Source organism: Canis lupus, chromosome 38, assembly GCF_048164855.1.
Source record: "Canis lupus baileyi chromosome 38, mCanLup2.hap1, whole genome shotgun sequence".
In the NCBI taxonomy this organism is placed as follows: domain Eukaryota; kingdom Metazoa; phylum Chordata; class Mammalia; order Carnivora; family Canidae; genus Canis; species Canis lupus.
Window position 1 is genome coordinate 14,408,585 of NC_132875.1, and position 21,354 is coordinate 14,429,938.

Here is a 21,354-nt window from a genome sequence, read left to right on the forward strand (position 1 = left end):
ACTTTGGGGATCTGCTTTGACTTTAACCCAGAGAGAGCAGCCCATATAGTCAATTATAACAGACTTTTAGGGATCTGGCCTAGGCTTCTCAATATAGATGGGCTAAAAATATGTATTAATTTAAAAACCTCACATTCATTTTTTTTTTTACCCTGAAATTGTTCAGATTAAATATTAATAATTTAGCATTTGGATATAGTATATTTTCTTCTTTACTGAAAGTATCATTATCACTTGCTTAAGGTAGATGTAACCACTAGTGAGAGAGAATTCAAATTAACTTTCAGCACTCAGGTCTGAAATGATTGATCAATCTAGATTAAAGCTTATAAGTGCTCTAATAACTTTCATGATATGTTAAAGTATATAAAATAGTATTTTTCTCCTTTTAGTTCCTTGTCATATTTATAATTTTCTCACATTATTTAAATTATTTAGGCAACAAAAATTTAAAATGTTATATGTGCAATAAATATACTGACAATGAAAATATAAAATTGGCCTACTACCAGGATTCACTGAGCTCATATTAAACAGACACAATAGGATAACTTAAAAAATCTCAATATAATGCCATGAGTATGATATTAGATGTCTTAATTGCTTCTTTACAATGATTCAGATAAAATCATATGTCCTTAGTGTAGTGTTAGTTATTGTATTCCTTAAATAAGCAATTAGAAATTTCAATAAATGTATAATGGCTAATATTTTCATTTTTAATGAAATTAGTTTATTTCAACCACTAATTTCTTCTATTCTCTTTCATCCTCATTTAAAGATCCCAAAAGTGATAAAAAGAATTGAGTGATAGCCTGAATTGAGGCAGCTATTCAAAGATTGTACCTTGACTGCTGTAGTCCACATAGATAAGCCAACATATAAATATTACAACTGCTACTTATTAAAGGACAAAGACAAAAACTCAAAGTTTTAAAACTAAATTATGCCACAGGTGATACATTTTGAATGTAAAGAAAAAGAATGTTGCTGAACTTGGTGAACTTTTGTCAATCATTTGCCTTGGACTTAGTTTTAATACTCATATTCATAGACTTTGCCAGTGAATGAAAAACTCTCTCTATGCTCTCTTTATAAAAGAAAAGAAAATAGCTCATATCCCCTTGGGCTGAAAATGAACTTTTGAATTAAATACTCAGCTTATCAAAATTAATCACATTAAAATCATGTAAGCTCTTCAATTTAATTTACTTTACATTGTTGTGTGAACAATGTATTTAGAAAATGTAAACCATTAATAAGAAATCTCTAGTGTTATGTTTTAATAATATATTTGAACTTCAAATTATCAAAAGTTAGTGGTTTTTAACAAATTGAATTAACTTCTTCCTGTTTCTCCTCATCATGCATATGGTGGGGAAAAAGATGCATATAAGAAACGAACCCATAGTTTCACTATTTGAAAGTAACCATTATCTATTACTTATATATTCTTTCTTCAATCCCTTCAATTTCATTCTCTCCCCTTGCCCACCCAAAAATGAGGACATCACATTGCTTTGCTTAAATAAGCAAAATAAGTCCATGAAAATAAGGACCCATTTATTCTTAAGGGACTTAAATTCTTAAGGGACTTAAGAAGTCCTTGAAAATTTTTTGAGAAGTCGATGGGCTGCTGCCTGATATCTGCTTACAAGCAGGATCCTTAGAACCTCATGCTGTGGCCTCCTATTCATGACATTATAGTGACCGTTTTGTGATCATTACTCATGTAAACCTTGTTAAAAGGCCAAAATCTGGAACACTAACATCAAATGATGACAAGAATGTGGAGAAATAAGAACTCTCATGCACTGCTGTGAGGAGTACAAAATGGTACAATTGGAGGTTTTTTTTTTTTTTAAGATTTTATTTATTTATTCATAAGAGACACAGAGAGAGAAGCAGAGACATAGAGGATCCCAGGATCCTGGGATCATAATCTGAGCCAAAGGCAGATGCTTAGTCATTGAGCCACCCAGATACCCCAGTTGGAGTTTTCTTACAAAACCAAACATACTCTTACCATACAATTCAGCAGTCTTACCCCTTCATATTTAAACTTGTGCCATTGGGGTGCCTGCGCAGCTCAGTGGTTGAGCATCTGCCTTTGGCTCAGGTTGTGATCCTGGGTCTTAAGATGGAGTCTTGCATCAGGTTTCCTGTAGGGATCCTGCTTCTCCCTCTGCATAAGTCTCTGCCTCTCATGAATAAATTTTAAAGAATCTTAAAAAATAAAATAAAATAAACTTGTGGCATAACTGTCCAAACTTTAAGAAGGAGATGAGTGGATAGACAAACCATGGTACATGCACACCGTTGAGTATTTATTCAGTATTGAGTATGAACTCTGATGTAAACAATGGACTTTGGGTAATTATGATGTGTCAGTGTAGGTTCATCCAGTATAATAAATATACCAATCTGGTGGGCAATGTTAATGGAGGTAGCTCTGGATGTGTGGGGGCAGGTGGTATCTGGAAAGTCTTTGTATCTTTTTCTTAATTTTGCTATGAAACTAAAATTACTCTATGAAAATAGTCTTAAAAGATGCTATAAAATTTGTTACTTATTAATGATATGACTTGTTTATTTATTGGACAATTCTATTTGTATGTATAGGGGTAATCTATTCAGACATTTTTCCATTATCATAAAATATTTTATATTTTTATGATTTTAAGATATTGTTATATAAGAAAATTAATATTTTGCATGGTTATGAAGAATATATTTTCCTATGTGTTTTATTAATTTTATATCATTCTTGATATATACATAAGTTGATGTTTTATAACTGAGCTTTATTTATCTTTTGGTTTTTATGTTTAGAGAGATTGTATTAATTATCTATGCCTCCATAATAAATTATCCCAAATGTGGTGTCTTATTAAAATAAACATTATCTTACACTTTCTATAGTCAGGGACTTGGATATGGCTTAGCTGGGTTCTCTGGCTCTGAGTCTCACACATCTGCAATTAAGTCATCCAGGACTGTAATCATATAAAGGCACAACTGTAAGAAGATCCTCTTCCAAGATCATTCCAATAACTGTTAGCAGTTCCTCACATGTTGTTGCACTGCAAGTGTCAGTTCCTCACTGTGTGGAGCCTTCTCATAGGACAGCTCACAACTTGTCAGCTGATGTCCATCAGAGAAACAAGAGAACAAGAGTGGCTGACAGATGGCAAGTCAGGCAAAAGTCACAGTATTTTGGTAACTAATACTGTTATCTCATCACCTTTGTTCATTGCTGCGCTTAGAAGCAATACGAAACACAGCACATATTCTTGAGAGGAATTTTACATGCATGTGTGCGCACACACACACACACACACACACACACCACACCCCCAGGTGACAAAGATCTTTGGGAGGTATTTTAGAAGCTGTCTGTCATGTAGATTTTTCACAATCTTACAACAATTATTTTGTGTATATGTATAACATTTTTTGTCACTTATGTCTTTCCTTATATTTTAAAATTTGTTGTATATTCTTGCTAAGATATTTTGACATAAATATAAAATACATTATGCATGTTATACATGTACTCAAATATATCAAATATGGAATAAGCTTGAGTATTCACTGTCACAAATAAAAACTTTTCCTGTTAACTTGACTCATTTATTACAAGTTTTTTTCTTTTTCTTTTTCTCCTTTATTTCTTGCAATACTGAGTACTTTAATTCAGGAAATTTATTTTTAAATATTATTTAAATGACAAGTAGAATTATTAACACTGATTAGAGGAATATTCAATTATGGTTTTACTTCTCTGAAGTCTTTCGGGTATACTTTGCTTCGGTCCCACAGAGCTATCTTATTGAAGTTTTATAACTACTAGGTTGAGAATTATTCAAAGTATGTAAAAGCCTGGAGAGAAGAATTGTTTTTCTAACTATACATAAATATGAAAGCTAAAATTTAAGGTGACTATTTTAGCTAAATGAAACTAATTTAAGGTTATAATATCATTGTGAACACATGTTATATTCTTAAGACTATATGCTATAGCTAGTATTTTTATATTTGGATGAAGAATAAAAGTATAAAAGCAATTTTAAATAATGATCCATCTTAACTGTACTTACATTACTGTAAAGCATCTGGATATCCATTTCCAATTACCACTAGAAAGAAGGCATTGTTTTAACCTGTCACAATTTGGACTATTTTTTTCTTAATTTTTGAGAATGAATTGTAGAACGTGTAATTCCTCTGTCTTCATGATTTTTTTCATGTCAGCTATTTAGTTTAAGTCCTAGATGCTGGATAGTATTTTTCCTTTTCCTAAAAATTATACTCTATTGAATAATCTCAAAATTATATTCATCATGATATTTATTTTAAAAACTACCAAAATGTAAAAAATAAAACAAAAAAAATAAAAATAGAAACTACCAAATTGTTACCCCTAACTATATAACATCTGCACCTTTGAAAAACAAAACAAAACAAAAACAATGTAACTCTTATAATGGGCTAATTATCAAGTTCATTACTTAAAATAATTCTTCTGTTTATTCCATGATAGACAAATGTCATATATCATGTAACAAAATATTCTTTTGACCTAAGTATAAGTAAAAACAGTTCAAGGCTTCAGAAAAGCCAAAAAGAAATCAGCCCATCAGCATAAGAGAATTCTGAAAAGAAGTGTCAAGTTATCAGAATCCTGGTAGCATTCATCATTTTAGTTTATTTTGGTCGTATCAGTAGACATGTAATACTCAGGAATCCTGTATCTTTAACTTTCAAATGGCACTCCTAGGGAAATTGATGAATGGATACATAGTGTATCTTAAGATTTCCATACACTGTTTTAGGAGATTATTTATGGTTTATTTGAATTACCAAATATTCTTCAAAAATCGATCTATTGCCTTTTATTAATGACATATTTTTAGACATTTTGTTATTTAGCAATAATTTTGCAGTTTATTTATTTAGTAATAGTTTTGCAGACTTAACATTTTGGTGAACTTTTAGGTTAACAGAGAATTTTTTTTAAAAAGCTAATGTTAAATTCTATATATTTTATTCTAGGAAAAGCCAAAAGACTTTCACCCAAAAGAAAAGGTGACATTTCCATTTTGTAAAGTCTGCTAAAAATGCCACACAAGCTAGAGTTTTAATCCATGTCAGTGAGTTATGCACAAATTGATTTTAAATGTAGCATTTTATTGCTATAGAAAGAAAAAAAATGACGTTTCCTTCAAAATAAGATTAAATAGATCTGTAATGGGATTTTAGTTATAGAGTTGAATTTTTACACATATTTGTTGGTTATGCTGTATGATATTTCCTTTCTGCATTTACTGTCTGCTTAAATATCAGCTATAAACACCCTGAAGGGCAGGTGCTGAAATGGCAGATGGAGACTTTATTCCATCTGTGTGAAAGGTTAGCATCACATTGCAATGCTTAACATAACCTTAAAAATCCATAATTTAAACTCTGTTTCTAGGCCTATTTCTTCCTGAAATGTGATTTTAGTACAGTATATTCTAGCAAGTTCAACACATAGTTTGGGGTGATCATCTTACTTTTGTAAAATAATCACAAACTGCATAGTTGTCATAATATCATAACTTTAAGGTAGATAAAAAATACGTGTGTGTAGGTTAAAGCCTCACAGTTCATGCAAAAAATAGTTTCCTATTATTCTTGTTATAATAGTTTCCTATTATTCCTATTATTAGTTCTATTTGTATAAAATGTATTTATCCTTATAGGTTATTCTAATCACTTACAAACGTTGAAAATAAGAGTGAAAATGTATAAAGCATTTTTTTTAAATTTCCCAGCTTAGTTCAGATGGCAAGATTATGAATTCCATATATTCTCATACTATGTAACCTTTACAATTAGATTTTTTAAAATTTTATTTATTTATTCATGAGAGAGAGAGAGGGAGAGAGAGGCAGATACGGGCAGAGGGAGAAGCAGGCTCCATGCAGGAAGCCTGATGTGGGACTCGATCCTGGGATTCTAGGATCACGCTCTGGGCCGAAGGCAGCACTAAACTGCTGAGCCACCCGGGCTGCCCATACAATTAGATTCTTAATTGATTATTTGATATCTTCTATTATACAGATGATTGTTCTTGTCAATATGGAGGCAAATTCTTTAGAAATAATATAAAATTTATTCTTGTACATGTATAGCATATGCCATTCCATTATAGTAAATTAATAATTCATTATGGATATCCATACCTTATATTTTAATATGTCCTACTAAACTGCTAAAAATCATTTATTTATGATAAACTTCCCTCAGAGTTTGAGTCAGTCCTACTTTGTAATATCCCCTATCATGTGCACTTTTTATAATGAAAACAAATTTTATAATCCTATTTACTATAACTGTTTTCTTGTGCCCTCTTAGTTTTGAACTTTTGTATTATTTTGTCTTATCTGGTCAGCAAAAGCAGTCGCTTCCACATTGTTTCACCAGATTTACATTCTCCACTCATGAAACAAATCCATCCTTAAATAAAATAAAATAGACTAAAATAAAATAAAATAAAATAAATTATTTTCAGTGGTTGCATGGATGGTTGGAAGAAACAACCTTTATACCAGAAATTATCCTCTGTACTTTATTTCCTCATTTCTTATTTAAAATGTATATTACATGATTCAAAGAATGTTAATACAGATGCTACTTCAAATTTAGATTGTGTGCAATTTTGTTAGTGATTGACTATTTTAAGAAGGAAGGATGTGATAATATCATGATGTATGCTTAAGGCAGAAGAAGTATAATCCATACACAAAATTGCTCAGTAATTAAACCAGTTCTATACCTGATATAACCATTCTGGTCTTGAAATCAATTTAAGTTTCAGTTAAGAAAATAGTTTCCCTCAAAGATAATAGTTAAGCAGATTAAAACTTATTTAATATTTTAAATAATATCTTTAGAGATGCAAAAATAATAACACCTTAAAAAGTATTAATTTTAAACAATTAAAGATGTTAAATTGCCAACATTAGCAACAAGTCCATTAAAATAATATTTTAAAAAGTCTAGCAGTATTTTATCTAGTAGTATTGTATTATTTGTCATTCAGGCAGAGTCCATTAACTTTTTAGTAATTGCAGAATGCAGTCAAAATAATGGATGTTCTCGCTGTTGCCCTGTTTCACTCCTATGCTATCGTTCTTATCTTATGAACTTCTGGATACTGGCATCGTAGCTGTGCATCCATCTTAGAGATCTTTGCTAAGGGCAAAGAGAGAATGACTTGAGCATTGTGGCATACTTCAAAATTAAAGTTTAATTTATTAAGTTTTATAATTGGCAAAGTGTAAATCAATTATCCTTAAGATCCTAGTCTGAAATGATGTAATATTTATTTTTGAATATTATTGATCAAACACATACAAAAGTTATAAATAATAAAATGGCAATCAAACAGTCATTAATAAACACTATTGGATTTCATTACTATAATGAGGAGCTATTTAAATTCTTCTAGTTGGAAAATCCAATAATAGTTAAGGATAAATAGGGGCAAATTGATTGGCAAATAGAAAGTAAAACCCAATAATGTGACCCAAATCTAAGACAATAGTGCAAACTGGAAAATCAGAATTGTGTTGCCAATGAAGTTAGCCTCTCAAAGGTGTGCCCCTAATAGGTGCTATCAAAGCAATGGAGATATGCAGACTTCCCAATGCAGCTGAGTGTGCTATAAACTAGATCACACTAATCCTTCAGAGTGAGTCAGTCTCCTAAATTAGTGGTTGATGTGTCTGGCTGTGTGTTTGTGGATTACTTGAGAGGAAATCTATTCAGCTCTGTTGGACTTTGCTAGGCTCTGCTTTACATGTCTTCACATTTCAGAGCCAAGGATAAATGTGTCACCCTTAGATAAGGCATGCTTATCTCATTACAGAAGGTAGAAAAACAAGAGATTCAGCTAATTCATGCAATTATATTTAAAGTTTTTGGTTGGATGGTGAAGTCCTCATACATTCATTGGCCAAAATAAGCCACAAGCCTAACAAGGTGGGGAAAATAAATGTCGTATATTTGGATACATTGTCAATCACTTAGTAAATGGTATACTTGTACATTTTACTTTATGAGAAGGAATTAATCAAGAACAATAAAAAAATCTGCTAATCCTCTTCCACCTTAAAAAGAGTAATATTGGACACATTTAAAAATATTTGGGGCATAAACTCCTTGCCCTGAGTAATTGTCAAGTAAAAGAAAATAATTAATCATTTATTCATTCTAGGGCAATTTCCCTAATTGATAAGAAAGTTTTTTCTTTATAAGTAGAGTTTTAGAATCATAGCAGAAGACCTAAATGAAATGGAGATAAGTAAAATGGCTGATAGAGAATTTAAAGTAATGATCATAAACATACTCACTGGATGGGAGAAATGAGTGGAGGACTCAGTGAGTCTCTTAACAAAGAGATAAAAAAGAACCAACCCCAGATGAAGAACCCAGTAAATGAATTTTAAAACACACTAGATTGTAATACATAGCAGAAAAACAAATCAGCTACCTGGAATAATGGAAATGTAACCAAGTTGAACAGGTGAGAGAAAAAAATATGCAAAATGAGAATAGGCATAGGAAACTCAGTAACTCCATCAAGCATAATAACATTTGTATTATAAGAATTTCAGAAGAGAGAGGAAATGGGGAAGAAAATTTATTTGAAGAAATAATCACTGAAAATTTTCCTAATCAAGAGAAGAAAACAGATATCCAGATCCAGGAGGCAAAGAGATCTCCCAACAAAATCAACAGAAGGAGATGCTCACCAAGACATATATAGTTAAAATGGCAAATGGTAGTGATAAAGAAAGACTTTTTTTTTTAAACTAATAAGAGAAAAGAAGACAGTTACATACAAGGAAAACCCCATAAGGCCATCAGTGGATTTTTCAGCAGAAACTTTACAGGCCAGAAAATAGTGGCATGATAAAATCAACATGCTGAAAGGAAAGCATCTTTAGCCGAGATTTCTATATCCAGTAAGGTTATCATTCAGAATAAAGGGAGAAATAAAGAGTTTCCCAGGCAAACAAAAGTTAAAGGACTAATGAGTACTAAACCAGCCCTAGAATAAACTTTAAAGGGGACTCTGAGTGCAAAGGAAAGACCATAAGTAAGAGTAAGAAAAAGTAGTAAGCACAAAAACAGTAAAAATATATCTATAAAAACCAGTCAAGGGACTCACAAAATAAAAGGATGTAAAGTATGACACCATATACCTTAAAAATGTGGGGAGGAGAGGAGTAAAAGAATGGATACAAACTTAAGTGACCATCAACTTAATGTAGGATGCTAAATGCAGACAATATTATTTATACATTGAATGATAATCACAAGTAAAAAACCAACAGAAAATGCAAATGAATGTAAATGGACTAAATCAAAAGACATGGGGTGACAGAATGGATAAAAAAACAAGACTCATCTAAATGTTGCCTACAAGAGACACATTTCAAACTTAAAGACACATGCAGATTGAAAGTGAGGGAATTGAGGAACATTTATCAAGCAAATAGATGTGAAAAGAAAGCCAAGGTAGCTATATATATATATATATATATATATATATATATATATATATATATGAAAGTTTATGTAATTCACTAAATATGAAGAATAATCATTACTAAGGATCATACATGACCTTATATATCTTATATCTTTATATATATATATAAAGATTTTATTTTATTATTTATTCTTGAGAGAGAGAGAGAGAGAGAGAGAGAGAGAGAGAGAGAATGGCAGAGACACAGGCATAGGAAGAAGCAGGCTTCATGCTGGGAACCTGGTGTGAGACTTGATCCTGGGACTCCAGGATCACGCCCGGGCCGAAGGCAGGTGCTAAACCACTGAGCCACCCAGGGATCCCCACAACATTTATATAAATGGAGTTCTAGCTGACACTTGTGACAAGAGTAATCCTTTAATGGAGTGTTTGATTCAGGGAAGGCTCATCCATGTATAAAACCAATAAGTACTTCAGGAGACCTTGCTAATGGAAGGAATAGGATATCACCATCTGAACCACAGATCAATCTTAATTAAATATGTAATAACCAGACATTATGTGTCATTGATACAACATAATACTGAACATCTAAATCAGCTGAATCTAAAAAAGTTTCTAGAGGTAACTTCCATCTACCAAAGGGAGAGAAAGAACCAGTTAAATAACAAGACAAAGAAGCAAATAAACAGTTCAAGACTTTAAGATGTTTTATAAGATAACCCTGTCTTTATTGATTAGTGAAATATAAAAATTGGGAAATTTTATAAAAACAAGTATTTGTTCTTTTCTTTGTAAAATAGATTTTGAGCATTCATTGAAAAAAAAAGTTTTGTTTTGTTTTCCTAAAAACCTATAACTACCTTTCCTTTAGGATCAGAAGAAAAATATTTACATATCAATATAGATCATAAGCTTTTTCTCCTATTTATATTAATACTTATTACATTTTATAAAACTCAATGTATTTGTAAAATATTGTTTCTTTTTGTAAAAAGCTATGTATACTATCTTCCATTAAGATATTTGCATTCAAATATTTAGGACTTGCATCATGTATTAAAGACTCTCAGTAGTTTGCAGAGTGTGGAAATAAAAGTTCTCCTTCTTACCCTACTTCGTTTCCTTCTCTCTGTTCTCCTCCCTTTCTTCTCCCCTACTTCATCTCCCTTTTCTTTTTTTTTTTTTAATTTTTATTTATTTACTTATGATAGTCACAGAGAGAGAGAGAGAGAGAGGCAGAGACACAGACAGAGGGAGAAGCAGGCTCCATGCATCGGAAGCCTGATATGGGATTCGATCCCGGGTCTCCAGGATCGCGCCCTGGGCCAAAGGCAGGCGCCAAACCGCTGCGCCACCCAGGGATCCCCCATCTCCCTTTTCTTCAACTTCTTTTCCTTGTCCTTCCTTTTCTTCTTCATTCCTGGACTTCTCAAAATGTTTCCACGGAATTCACATTTGCAACCAGCCAGTTGTCTAGAACAGTAGATATTTGTTATACCTGTTCACAAAGGTGAACAACAGTCCCACAGAAACAAACTTCAAACCCATATAATACGGCCAAAATTAACATTGAAACACTAAATTTCATGTTCAAAAGGAAAAAACATTTTATTTGTCTTTGAAATAAAATACTATTTACCACTTACTGAAAATATTTCATGATATAGTAAACAATTTAATATACACTATTTTTTGATAGATATTTAGAGGAGCTTCAAATCTATTGTATACTCCAAAAAGACTAAAATAAATTATTTTCCATTATATATGTTTGGCATTTTGCTACCACCTTTATGTCTTAGCCTCCTTCTGATACTTGTATCTTTGTGAAGCTTGTTAAATATATTTTCCAACATTTTAAATGTACTTGTGAAATTTTTTATCACAATAGAAACATTGTATTGTATAAAGGTGGATAATATACAAAGACATAAATTATTTAATGTAATGGAGAATTTCATTGTTTAAAATTTTTACAGATGTACAGAAATACAAGAAGAAAAGGAAATATTTGGAAGTCTGCATATGATCTAAGGTAATCTCTAAATATGAAAGTTTATGTAATTCACTAAATATGAAGAGTAATCATTACTAAGGATCATGCGTGACCTTATAAGGTAGGTACTGATGTATTCACTTTAAACATTAAAAAAAAATGAGCTTTAGCATGTTAAGTAATATTTTCAAGGTCAGGGAGATGCTATGTAGTAAAGGAAGATACCAAAATATTTACTCCGATTGTAGAAGCCACATCCTTAAACGTTGTGTAATGATCAGGGCTAATATTCAAGTATTACAAGCCAATAAAAATACTATTTTGGTATTTTTAGAGTAATAAAATACAAATTTGACTGATTGCCTTCATTCTTCTAAGTAGAAAATCAGAATTTTTCAGTAGTTAATGTGAATATATTATTGAGGTCTAACAAATATATGTAAAAGTACACAATAATTGAATATAGACCTTGATGAGCTTTTCATACTTTACACTTTTGTAGCACAGATCAAGGCATAATATATTTCTAACACCCGGAAGTACTCATGTGCCCTTTTAGTTGATACTATCAATTGGTTAATGCTGTTCTGTCTTTTATCATTATAGATTAGTTTTGCTAGTTTTTAAATTTCATATGAATGGATTCATGCATCATGTTTCCTTTTTATTGGACTTATGCCTATGAGATTCATCCATATTGTCCTTGGATATGTTTTTTGGACAGAAGCACTCCTTATATACCAGTGATTATATTTGCTGGACCGCGTGTGTGTGTGTATTTATAGGAGTGTGTATTTAGCTTTTTTAGCAAACAATATATGTCCCATCAACACATAAATATTTCATTTGCTCTACATATTTGCCAATATTTTGTAATTGTATGTTCTTTTAAATTCAGCTCTTCTGGTATGTGTATTATGATACAACATTGTGATTGGTTTTTTAAAAGATTTTATTTATTTAATGGAGAGAAAGAGCATCAGTGGGGGGGGGGGGTCAGAGGCAAAGGGAGAAGCAGACTCCCTGCTGAGCAGGGAGCCAGATATGGGACTCTCTCCCAGGACCCTGGATCATGACCTGAGCTCAAGGCAGACCTTAACCTACTGAGCCACTCAGGCTCCCCCCACATTGTGGTTTCAATTTACATTAAATCAAATTAACTAGTAGAAATGTGTTTCCTAAACACAGTTGTGAGTCTTTCACAAGCTGCCCAAATCTCAGAAAATGTCTTATGTTAAAAAGTGTTTCTGGTTTCTTAATTCTTCATGCTGCCAGGCCAATCCACAGAGGCAGCCAGAAGACTTTTCTGGTTTCTCTCCTTCAGGAAGGCTCTTATTTTTGGGCTAAGCCCAATCCGATGTCCACACAGAGAAGTGGCAAACATGCCCAAGAATTCAAAGAGCCAGAGATGGTCATCTCACCTCAGATTGGCTCCATTCTGGAACTGCAGGTCAAATTTTCCACATCTTTCCAATATCTTTCATATGTCATTAATGTGACTTTCCAGCCTTACCTAATTCTTGGTTTAGTAGTATTATATTGGGTTGTGTCAGTTTCCTATATCCTGGTCAGGAGAGAAAGACCTATAGACGTATTTGTCTAAACATATGCTCTTAAATGTAGAGATAACCTATTTTTTTCATACTGTCTTGCTTCAGATTAAGGGTTTATGTAATTGAATCACTAACCCTTGAATCATAAATATCAATATAACTATTTAAAATAGATCACAACGGTTGAATAGTTAAAATATATTTTCAGTTGAAATTCTGGCCTAAAATTCAGGTTTCATTGCCAATCCTGTTTCAGCACTGTTTGTTTTTGTTTCTCAATACTCTACTTGGAAAACTAAAGGATATTAGAAATAGTTTTGCCATTCAAAGTATGTATTTTTATCTCCAAATGACTCCAAATGAATAGCAAGTCTATGAACATTAAAAAACGTATCTCAATATTACAGTCAGCTCCTAGTTTCCCAAGTTCACTATTAAATTTATTAATACTGTGTAGTGAGTAACCAAAACTGAACAAACAAACAAACAGAAACATTGAGCTAATTACCAAGACATTTCCTATGCACTTCTTATAATAAGAAAGACATTTGGGCAGCCCGGGTGGCTCAGCGGTTTAGCGCCTGCCTTCAGCCCAGGGCATGATCCTGGGGACCCGGGATCGAGTCCCACGTCGAGCTCTCTCCATGGAGCCTGCTTCACCCTCTGCCTCTGTCTCTGCCTCTCTTTCTCTGTCTCTGTGTAATAAATACATTAAAAAATTTTAAAAAAAAGAAAGACATTTAAGGAAATAAAGAAAGACATTTAAGAAGAAAAAATAACATGACAGCTATTTTCTTATTAATTAAATATCTAGAGGAATTTTAAAGGAAATTCTCAAGATGGCTGCAAATTTTAGAATGCATAACGATTTCACAAATGTATATGGATAAAGTTATTTTTACATTTCTTTTGTGTTTTATAACTTAGCAGTTATTTGATTTTTTTTTATGGTTGGTGCATTGCTTAGAACACATTTTTACTGCTTTAATAAATACTCCTGCTTTTAAAAAAAACAGCTACTTAAAAATAATTATTTCTCTATCATATAAAATTTTAAATTAAAGCAAAGCAAATGTGTTATTGGGACTCCATAGTTTTGGGATATGGGCACTAATCATCAATAATTCTGCCCTCCTCAACATGGGTCTTCACACAAGTCCAGCCACTTTCTACATTGTGCTGAAGAGAAGAAAAGGGAAAGTAGGAAGCACAAGTCTTCCAGTGGTTTAGAAAGAAGGCTGGTGAATGCAATTTTAAGTGGCATCCCTATGTGCAAGGCTTAAATCTGTGAGTTTCTTTTGGAAAGTAAGTCTGAAGAATTGATTAGAAACTACTGGCTTTCTCAATCACATTTGATTGATTCTTTTACTTGAGAAGTCTCCGTTCTATATTTTTTCTTTCTTCCTTATTTTAAAATTCCAGTGGGGATCCCTGGGTGGCACAGCGGTTTGGCGCCTGCCTTTGGCCCAGGGCGCGATCCTGGAGACCCGGGATCGAATCCCACATCGGGCTCCCGGTGCATGGAGCCTGCTTCTCCCTCTGCCTCTCTCTCTCTCTCTGTGACTATCATAAATAAATAAAAAAAAAAATAAAATAAAAAAAAATAAAAATAAATAAAATTCCAGTTTAAATAATATTGGCTGCATGTTCATGGAATTGGATATGTTGTTTAACCAACATTTCAGTTAATTATACTTAATGTAGATCTACCTCAAAAAATGTATTACCCAGGATTCCCCAGAGAAATAGAACCAGTAAGATAATATAGGATGAATAGATAGATAGATGATAGATAGATAGATAGATAGATAGATAGATAGATAGATAGATAGATGATAGATAAGATTTATTGTGAAAGATTAGCTCACAATTATGGAGGCTGAAAAATCTCAGGATCTGCACTCTGCAAACTGGAGGCCTAGTCAAAACCCCAAAGCCTGAGAACCAGGGGAACCCATGGTATGTGTCCCAGCCTGAGTCATAAAATCTAAGACCTGAGGGCCAAAGGTATTAGTCTAAGTCCTAAGACCCAAGAACAAGGACCACTGATGTCAGAGGGCAGGAGAAAAAGATGAATGTTCTGGCTGAAAAACAGAGGAAAAATTTACTTTTCCTCTACTTTTTTGCCCCTATTCAGGCTCTCAAGAGATTAGATAATGTCCACTGCAAGTCAGCAGTCTTTACTCTCTATTTCTGAGGAAAGGAGAGGTTTTTCTTATTTATTTTTTCTTCCCATTTCTTGGCAGGTCACTTAACTATAGCACTGATTAAAAAATTAATGTATATACTTAGTTTTGAACTTTGTTCAATTTTACTCTGCATGAACAGTGTACAGTATGACCAATCCAAATCCCATTGGTCTGGGTTAGCACAAGTTCTGTTCTTTCCTTTACTCTAATATGTCATAAATCCTTACGTCCATTAGAATATTTGTGAATATTCACTAACCACCATTGGGCCCAGATTTGTTCTTAGGAAGCTAAAGGACACCATGCCCACTGCCAGTCCTGGCAGCCACAGAGGATGGACATGTCTTGATACTGAAGCTACTATCATCATGGCCAAAAAAGGCAAAAATATTGTTGGTATTTTGTTATAACAGTTTGTTTAGGCCATTTTTATTTTATTACTACTTCTAATACTTTGTTAATTATCACTCATCTGTAGTTTCATGATAAAAGGACACCATTGTTCTCCATATTCTTTTTTTCCCAAGTATAGATATGTTTGTTTTAAATACATAATGAGCATAATTTATCTATACAATCCCATTTTGGAATACATCCTAGCCTCCCTTTTACTTTGTTTCTTTCTGACCATGGGCAGCTCTTCTCTCTCTTCCAACAGCTTCAAGCTGTCAAACATTGTTCTAGGAATAAAAAAATCCAGATCCCAAAGAGAGAAAAGATTTTTTTTTTCCAAATCCTGGATAATGTTTTGCTACCATAAAGAAATTCACAAAAAGAAGTCTGATTCCAAAACTCCAATAAGGAAGAAACAGTAAAAAAAAAAAAAAAAAAAAAAAAAAGGAAGAAACAGTAACCTCACAGTTATTTTCATTTTCAAATCTATGTTTTTAATTCTCTTCTTTGTTATCTTTCCTATTTTCTTCACTCTAGTGAGAGATTTCCATTGAAATGTAACTCAAGTCTCATTGCTGATCCATAAAACCATTAAAAGGAAGAATATAAATTATGTATGTTTTTACTTCTTTGTTATTTTGTTTTGTTTCATTTTAACCTAGCTCATTGCCACCCTCAAAGACCTAGATTGTGTTACTAAACAAAAGGAAAAGGTACAGGCCATGTAAGCATGGAATTCAATGTGGAGTAACCCACTCTCCTAATAAAGGGACAAGGAAAAATCTTTAAAGAACTATGTCCTATTCATGTATTTGTCTTGCTACTTCCGAGGGTATGATGAAAAATTAAACTAACTCGATGACTATTCTCTGTGAAGGGAAACACCATTTTCAGTTTCCCATCTACATCCAAGCCATGATGGAACAGTGGTAATTCTTACCCTTTCATCAATTAATATCCATATTCATCTTAGGGGAGAACACATGAATTATAGGAAGGTTTTGCTCTGTGGAAACATTAGAAATCTAGAGGAAGGTGGGCAAAATATGAATCTGTCACCTTGTTTTTGTTCCACGGACAAAATAAATGAGTCCATTTACCCTTGTTAGAAATCCAGTAATAGCAATGGTCAGTTTGATCAGTTGAGGTGCTGGTACCAAGAAACCTATCTTAGAATCTTATCTCCCCTAACTCCACTAATTATTTCAGAGGCTAATCAGAAAAGAAAATTATCTCTTTTGCACATGAAGTTTTTTTTAACACCTATCATGAGAAAGTAAACTAATTTTAAATATTCTGTACATGTGAACATGAGTTAACTATTGGCTATTGAAACAAGGATCATCAAGCCCTTTTAAGATTTTGTTGTTAAGACATGATTGGAGGTACTTCTTTTTTAAAAAAATATATATATTTATTTATTTACTTAAGAGAGTGAGTGAGCGAGCATAAGCACGAGGAGGAGCAGAGGGAGAGTGAGAAGCAGACACCCCGCTGAGCAGGCAATCCATGGGGCTGGATTATAGGACTGTGTGATCATCACCTGAACCAAAGGCAGACACTTAATCAACGGAGCCACCCAGGCACCGAAGGGGTACTTCTTTTTCATTTAAATGAAAAATACACAAGAAATTTTCCATCAGGTAATTGAAATGTGCACCATGAAGGAAATTGCTTATATAGAGAAGAAAGTTATGTACACAAATCATAACGATTATGTTCTCATAATAATGTGTAAAGGGAGGGGGGGAAAGCCAGAAAATATAGATTTGATTATAGTAGCTGCAAAAAAAGAAGTTAAACCTATCAGGAAATTTTGCATCCTTTGAAAAGTAAGTGAATACCTTGATTCAGATTTTTAAGATAATTAATGTAAAAATCTAAGTAGCGTGTTGATGTACCAGACAAGGTATGTCCTTTGAAGAGTATGTTGAAAGTCTTTCAATAGTTCTACAGTTTTTCAGAAATTGTGTTTTAATGAAAAGAATAAGAATAGAAATGTGTTTTATAGGGGCTATAATATTGTAATGTGAGCTTCTACCTTAAAATTATGATAGCTTGCACTGGCTCTGAGACAGTGTCTCAGATCAGATCTAATCACTTAGCAAAAGCACATTTTAATGTAAAAGGTTATGAGTATGACATACAAAGTAGAGGTCTGTGGGGAACTATATCCTGTAGGAATATGAAATGACCATATTACAATTATTATTTCTGTAAAGTTATGTGAAGAACATATGCATATCCTAAATGTAGTACTTTCTTGGTTTGGAAATAGCATTTAATATGGCCAAAGGACTTTCAATTTAGCAAGTATCAGGGCATGTATAAAGTCAGAATTAAGGCAATTCACCTTCATCAATATATATTTGATTTTTTTCATTCTTCACAACGGATTTGGAATTATCTCACCAAGTCATTTTGTTTTCCTGTTCATGGGTCTTTTAAAGGATTAAAGCCTCATTATTTGATTAATAGTCATTAAGCTCAGCTGCTTCATGTTCGCAGTTGACCTATGTTGTGTACAACAGGCAATAATAACTTCTGTAGGTTAGCAACTATTCTAATAGCTGCATTACACTTAAAATTCTTGTTTGAGATTTTTTTTCAGGATATTATTGGGTTTAGATTATTAAGTTTTTACCACTCATGTTCTAAATACAACTTCCTACTTCTTCCAGTTTCCTACTAAATTTTTCCCACTTAATCTTCTTAATGAAAACTATCAGAACTCCCAGACCATTAACTTATTTCCTTTTTTCCTATGAAACTTTATAATAACAAAGTAATCCTTTTTTCTTAAAAAAAATATGCATTTATTTGAGACAGAGAGACAGAGATCACAAGAGAGAAAGAGCAAGGATGAGTGGATGGAAGGGCAGAGGGAGAGGGCAACAAGCAGATTCCCCACTGAGCAGGGAGACATGGGGCTTAATTCCAGGACCCCTGGATCATGACCTGAGCTGATGGTAGATACTCAACTGACTGAGCCACTCCAGCACCCCAATAACAAAGTAATCCTAATTTCTTACAACAAGGTAATCCTGATTCCTTCATGCCAAACTTTGTATCATTGCTCATTCATTTCACTTCTATATAAACATTCATTGACATGTGTGTGTATATATGTATACAGACATATATATGCATGTAAGCAAATACTAAATATACATAAACAAGGGTGCCTGGATGGTTCAATTGGCTAAACATCTGATTCTTAATTTTGGCTCAGTTCATGATCCCAACATTCTGAAATTGAGCTCCCAGTCAGACTCCACACTGGACATGGAGTCTGCTCAGGATTTTCTCTCTCTTCTCCTCCCTACTCTATCTCCCTTGCTAAGAAAAATAAATAAGTAAATAAATATACATAAACATATGTATGCTTAAGTATATATGTCATATATACATACTCATTGTTGCTATTATTTTAAGCCAACTGTTATCTATTAGATCAATTAAAAATAAGAAAACTAAGTTTTTATTTTACCTTCACTTAAGTTTTCTTTGATATTCCTCCTTTATGAAGATTAAAGTTTCTGACCTATATTTTCTTCTCTCCATGGAACTTCTTTAAACATTTATTGCAAGAGAGGTCTACTGGCAACAGATTCCTCCAATTTTTGTTTAAGTCTATATATCTTTTACTTTTGGATAATTTTGCAGGATATAGAATTCTAAGGTTATGTTTTTTTTTCTCAACACTTGATTTTTATTTTTTTGAAATTTTATTTATTATTTGTGTGAGAGAGTACAAGCAGGACAGAGGGAGAGGGAAAAACAGACTTCTCTTTGAGCAGGGATCCCAACACAGGCTCAATCCCAGGACCCTGAGATCATGACCTGGGCTGATGGCAGATACTTAAATGACTAAACCATCCAAGCACCCCTCTCTCAACACTTTAAATATTTCACCACACTCTGGTCTTGCTTCATGAATTTTGAGGAGAAATTAACTATAATTCTTATTTTTGTTCCCCTTTATATAAGGAGTTTTTTTTTTCCTTTAGCTTCTTTCAAGATTTTTTCTTTCTTTTATTTCCTATAGTTTTAACATGATATGCCTAGTTATAGTGTACTTCCCCCCATTTACCCTAGTGTCTTTTTCATCTATATCCAGTGTAGATTCCTTGAGTCACTTTTTAAAATAACCCTTCATCAAACCACCAAACTAATTTGTCCTTTATCCTTTCCTTACATTTCTTTAGCAAATCATCAAACATAGATAATCTGTTACCCACTGGTTAGCATTAACTGTTAGGAATAATCTCACAACAAAATATTAATTTCACAGAAACTCTCAACACACCTACACCAACTTAGACTTCAACATTGCAATCTTACTTTGTTTTTCTCATCAACTCTCATTCTACAAAAACCATTTGAGTCTCCTCCAACTAGCTTCCTAGATTTGGCTCTCATTTATAAGTCTTAACATTTTTTCCTTAGGAGGAAAAAAAACATGCAATTATATAATACATCCTCAACTCTCTGCTACCATATGTATACCAAGCATCATTGTTTTCTCTTGTAAAAGTAGGTGCATATTGATAGCAGTTCTCTTCTAAAGGTCTACCTTCCAGGGGTGCCTAGTTAACTCACTAGGAGGAGCATGCAACTCTTGATCTTGAGGTCATGAATTTGACCCCACCCTGGAAGTAGAAGCTACTTAAAAAATAAATAAATAAATAAAATAAATAGAAAATAAATAAAAGTGTACCTTCTACAACTTATCTTTCTGTTTTCTCAAGAAAATTATACATTTGCTTATCCTTCCATTTTCCTATACCTCCTATGTTCTCTCCTGATTCTTTATTTGAAGACTAAAACTAGGATTTATCTATTAGATCTATGGGTTTCCTTATCTTGTAAGAATATAATATCTGCAAATAATAAGTTCTATTTCATTTCTTTATTTAAATGATTAATTTAATTAATTCCCTTGTCATATTACATTGACCAGGAAACTTTGTACTGTGCTGGAACATTATGGTCATGGTAGTGACAGTGACAACTCTCCTCTGGTCATTCTTACAGTAAGCTCTAATTATGTTATATTTTATTAGTGGTACAGTAGTAACCTAGCCTAATGAGCACATTAGCTTTCCATCTTGCCCTTTTGGGAAAACTCATATATGGTTAAGGCTATTTGTCTCAAAAAATTTTGGCATCAAAATCTGCTGAAGGCCATCAGTGCCTGGGGTTTAAGGATACACAATGGTTTTGATTCAAATATATTTATTTCTATAAAATTTCATTTATTTATTTATTTATTTGGGGAGAAGTGGGGAAGAGCAGAGGGAGAGGGAGAGAAAAAATCTTAAGCAGGCTCCATGCTCAGCCTGGAGCCCGACACGAGGCTTGCTTTCCCAACCCTGAGATCATGACCTGAGCTGAAATATAGAGTCAGACACTTAAGTGACTGAGCCTCCCAGGTGCCCCTCAAATGTGTTTTTAAATTCTGTTCTAATTTTACATTTGGTCATTTTCTGAAAATATGTCCATTTTGTTTCATGCCTTGTAATTTATTGATCTATTTTTTAAATAATAGTTTCTTTAAACTATTCTGTCAGCTTTTTTCTGTATCATTCTAAATTTTAGTTTATTTGTATCTTCTTTATTTTTTACAATATAATTATGTACCATATTCACTTAAAGTCAGGTTTTTTAATATCC

The 21,354-nt window shown here is 32.8% G+C and overlaps 1 protein-coding gene across 1 annotated transcript in view; it reads left to right on the forward strand.

Annotated features, from left to right (window-relative positions):
• The window catches only part of LOC140626765 (uncharacterized), a 441,573-nt gene that overhangs the window by 386,618 nt on the left and 33,601 nt on the right, over positions 1-21,354 (forward strand). Inside the window, exon 6 of the mRNA XM_072814510.1 lies at positions 11,527-11,582. The gene's annotated coding sequence lies outside the window, so the exon portion shown is untranslated. The remainder of the gene's footprint in view (positions 1-11,526; positions 11,583-21,354) is intronic.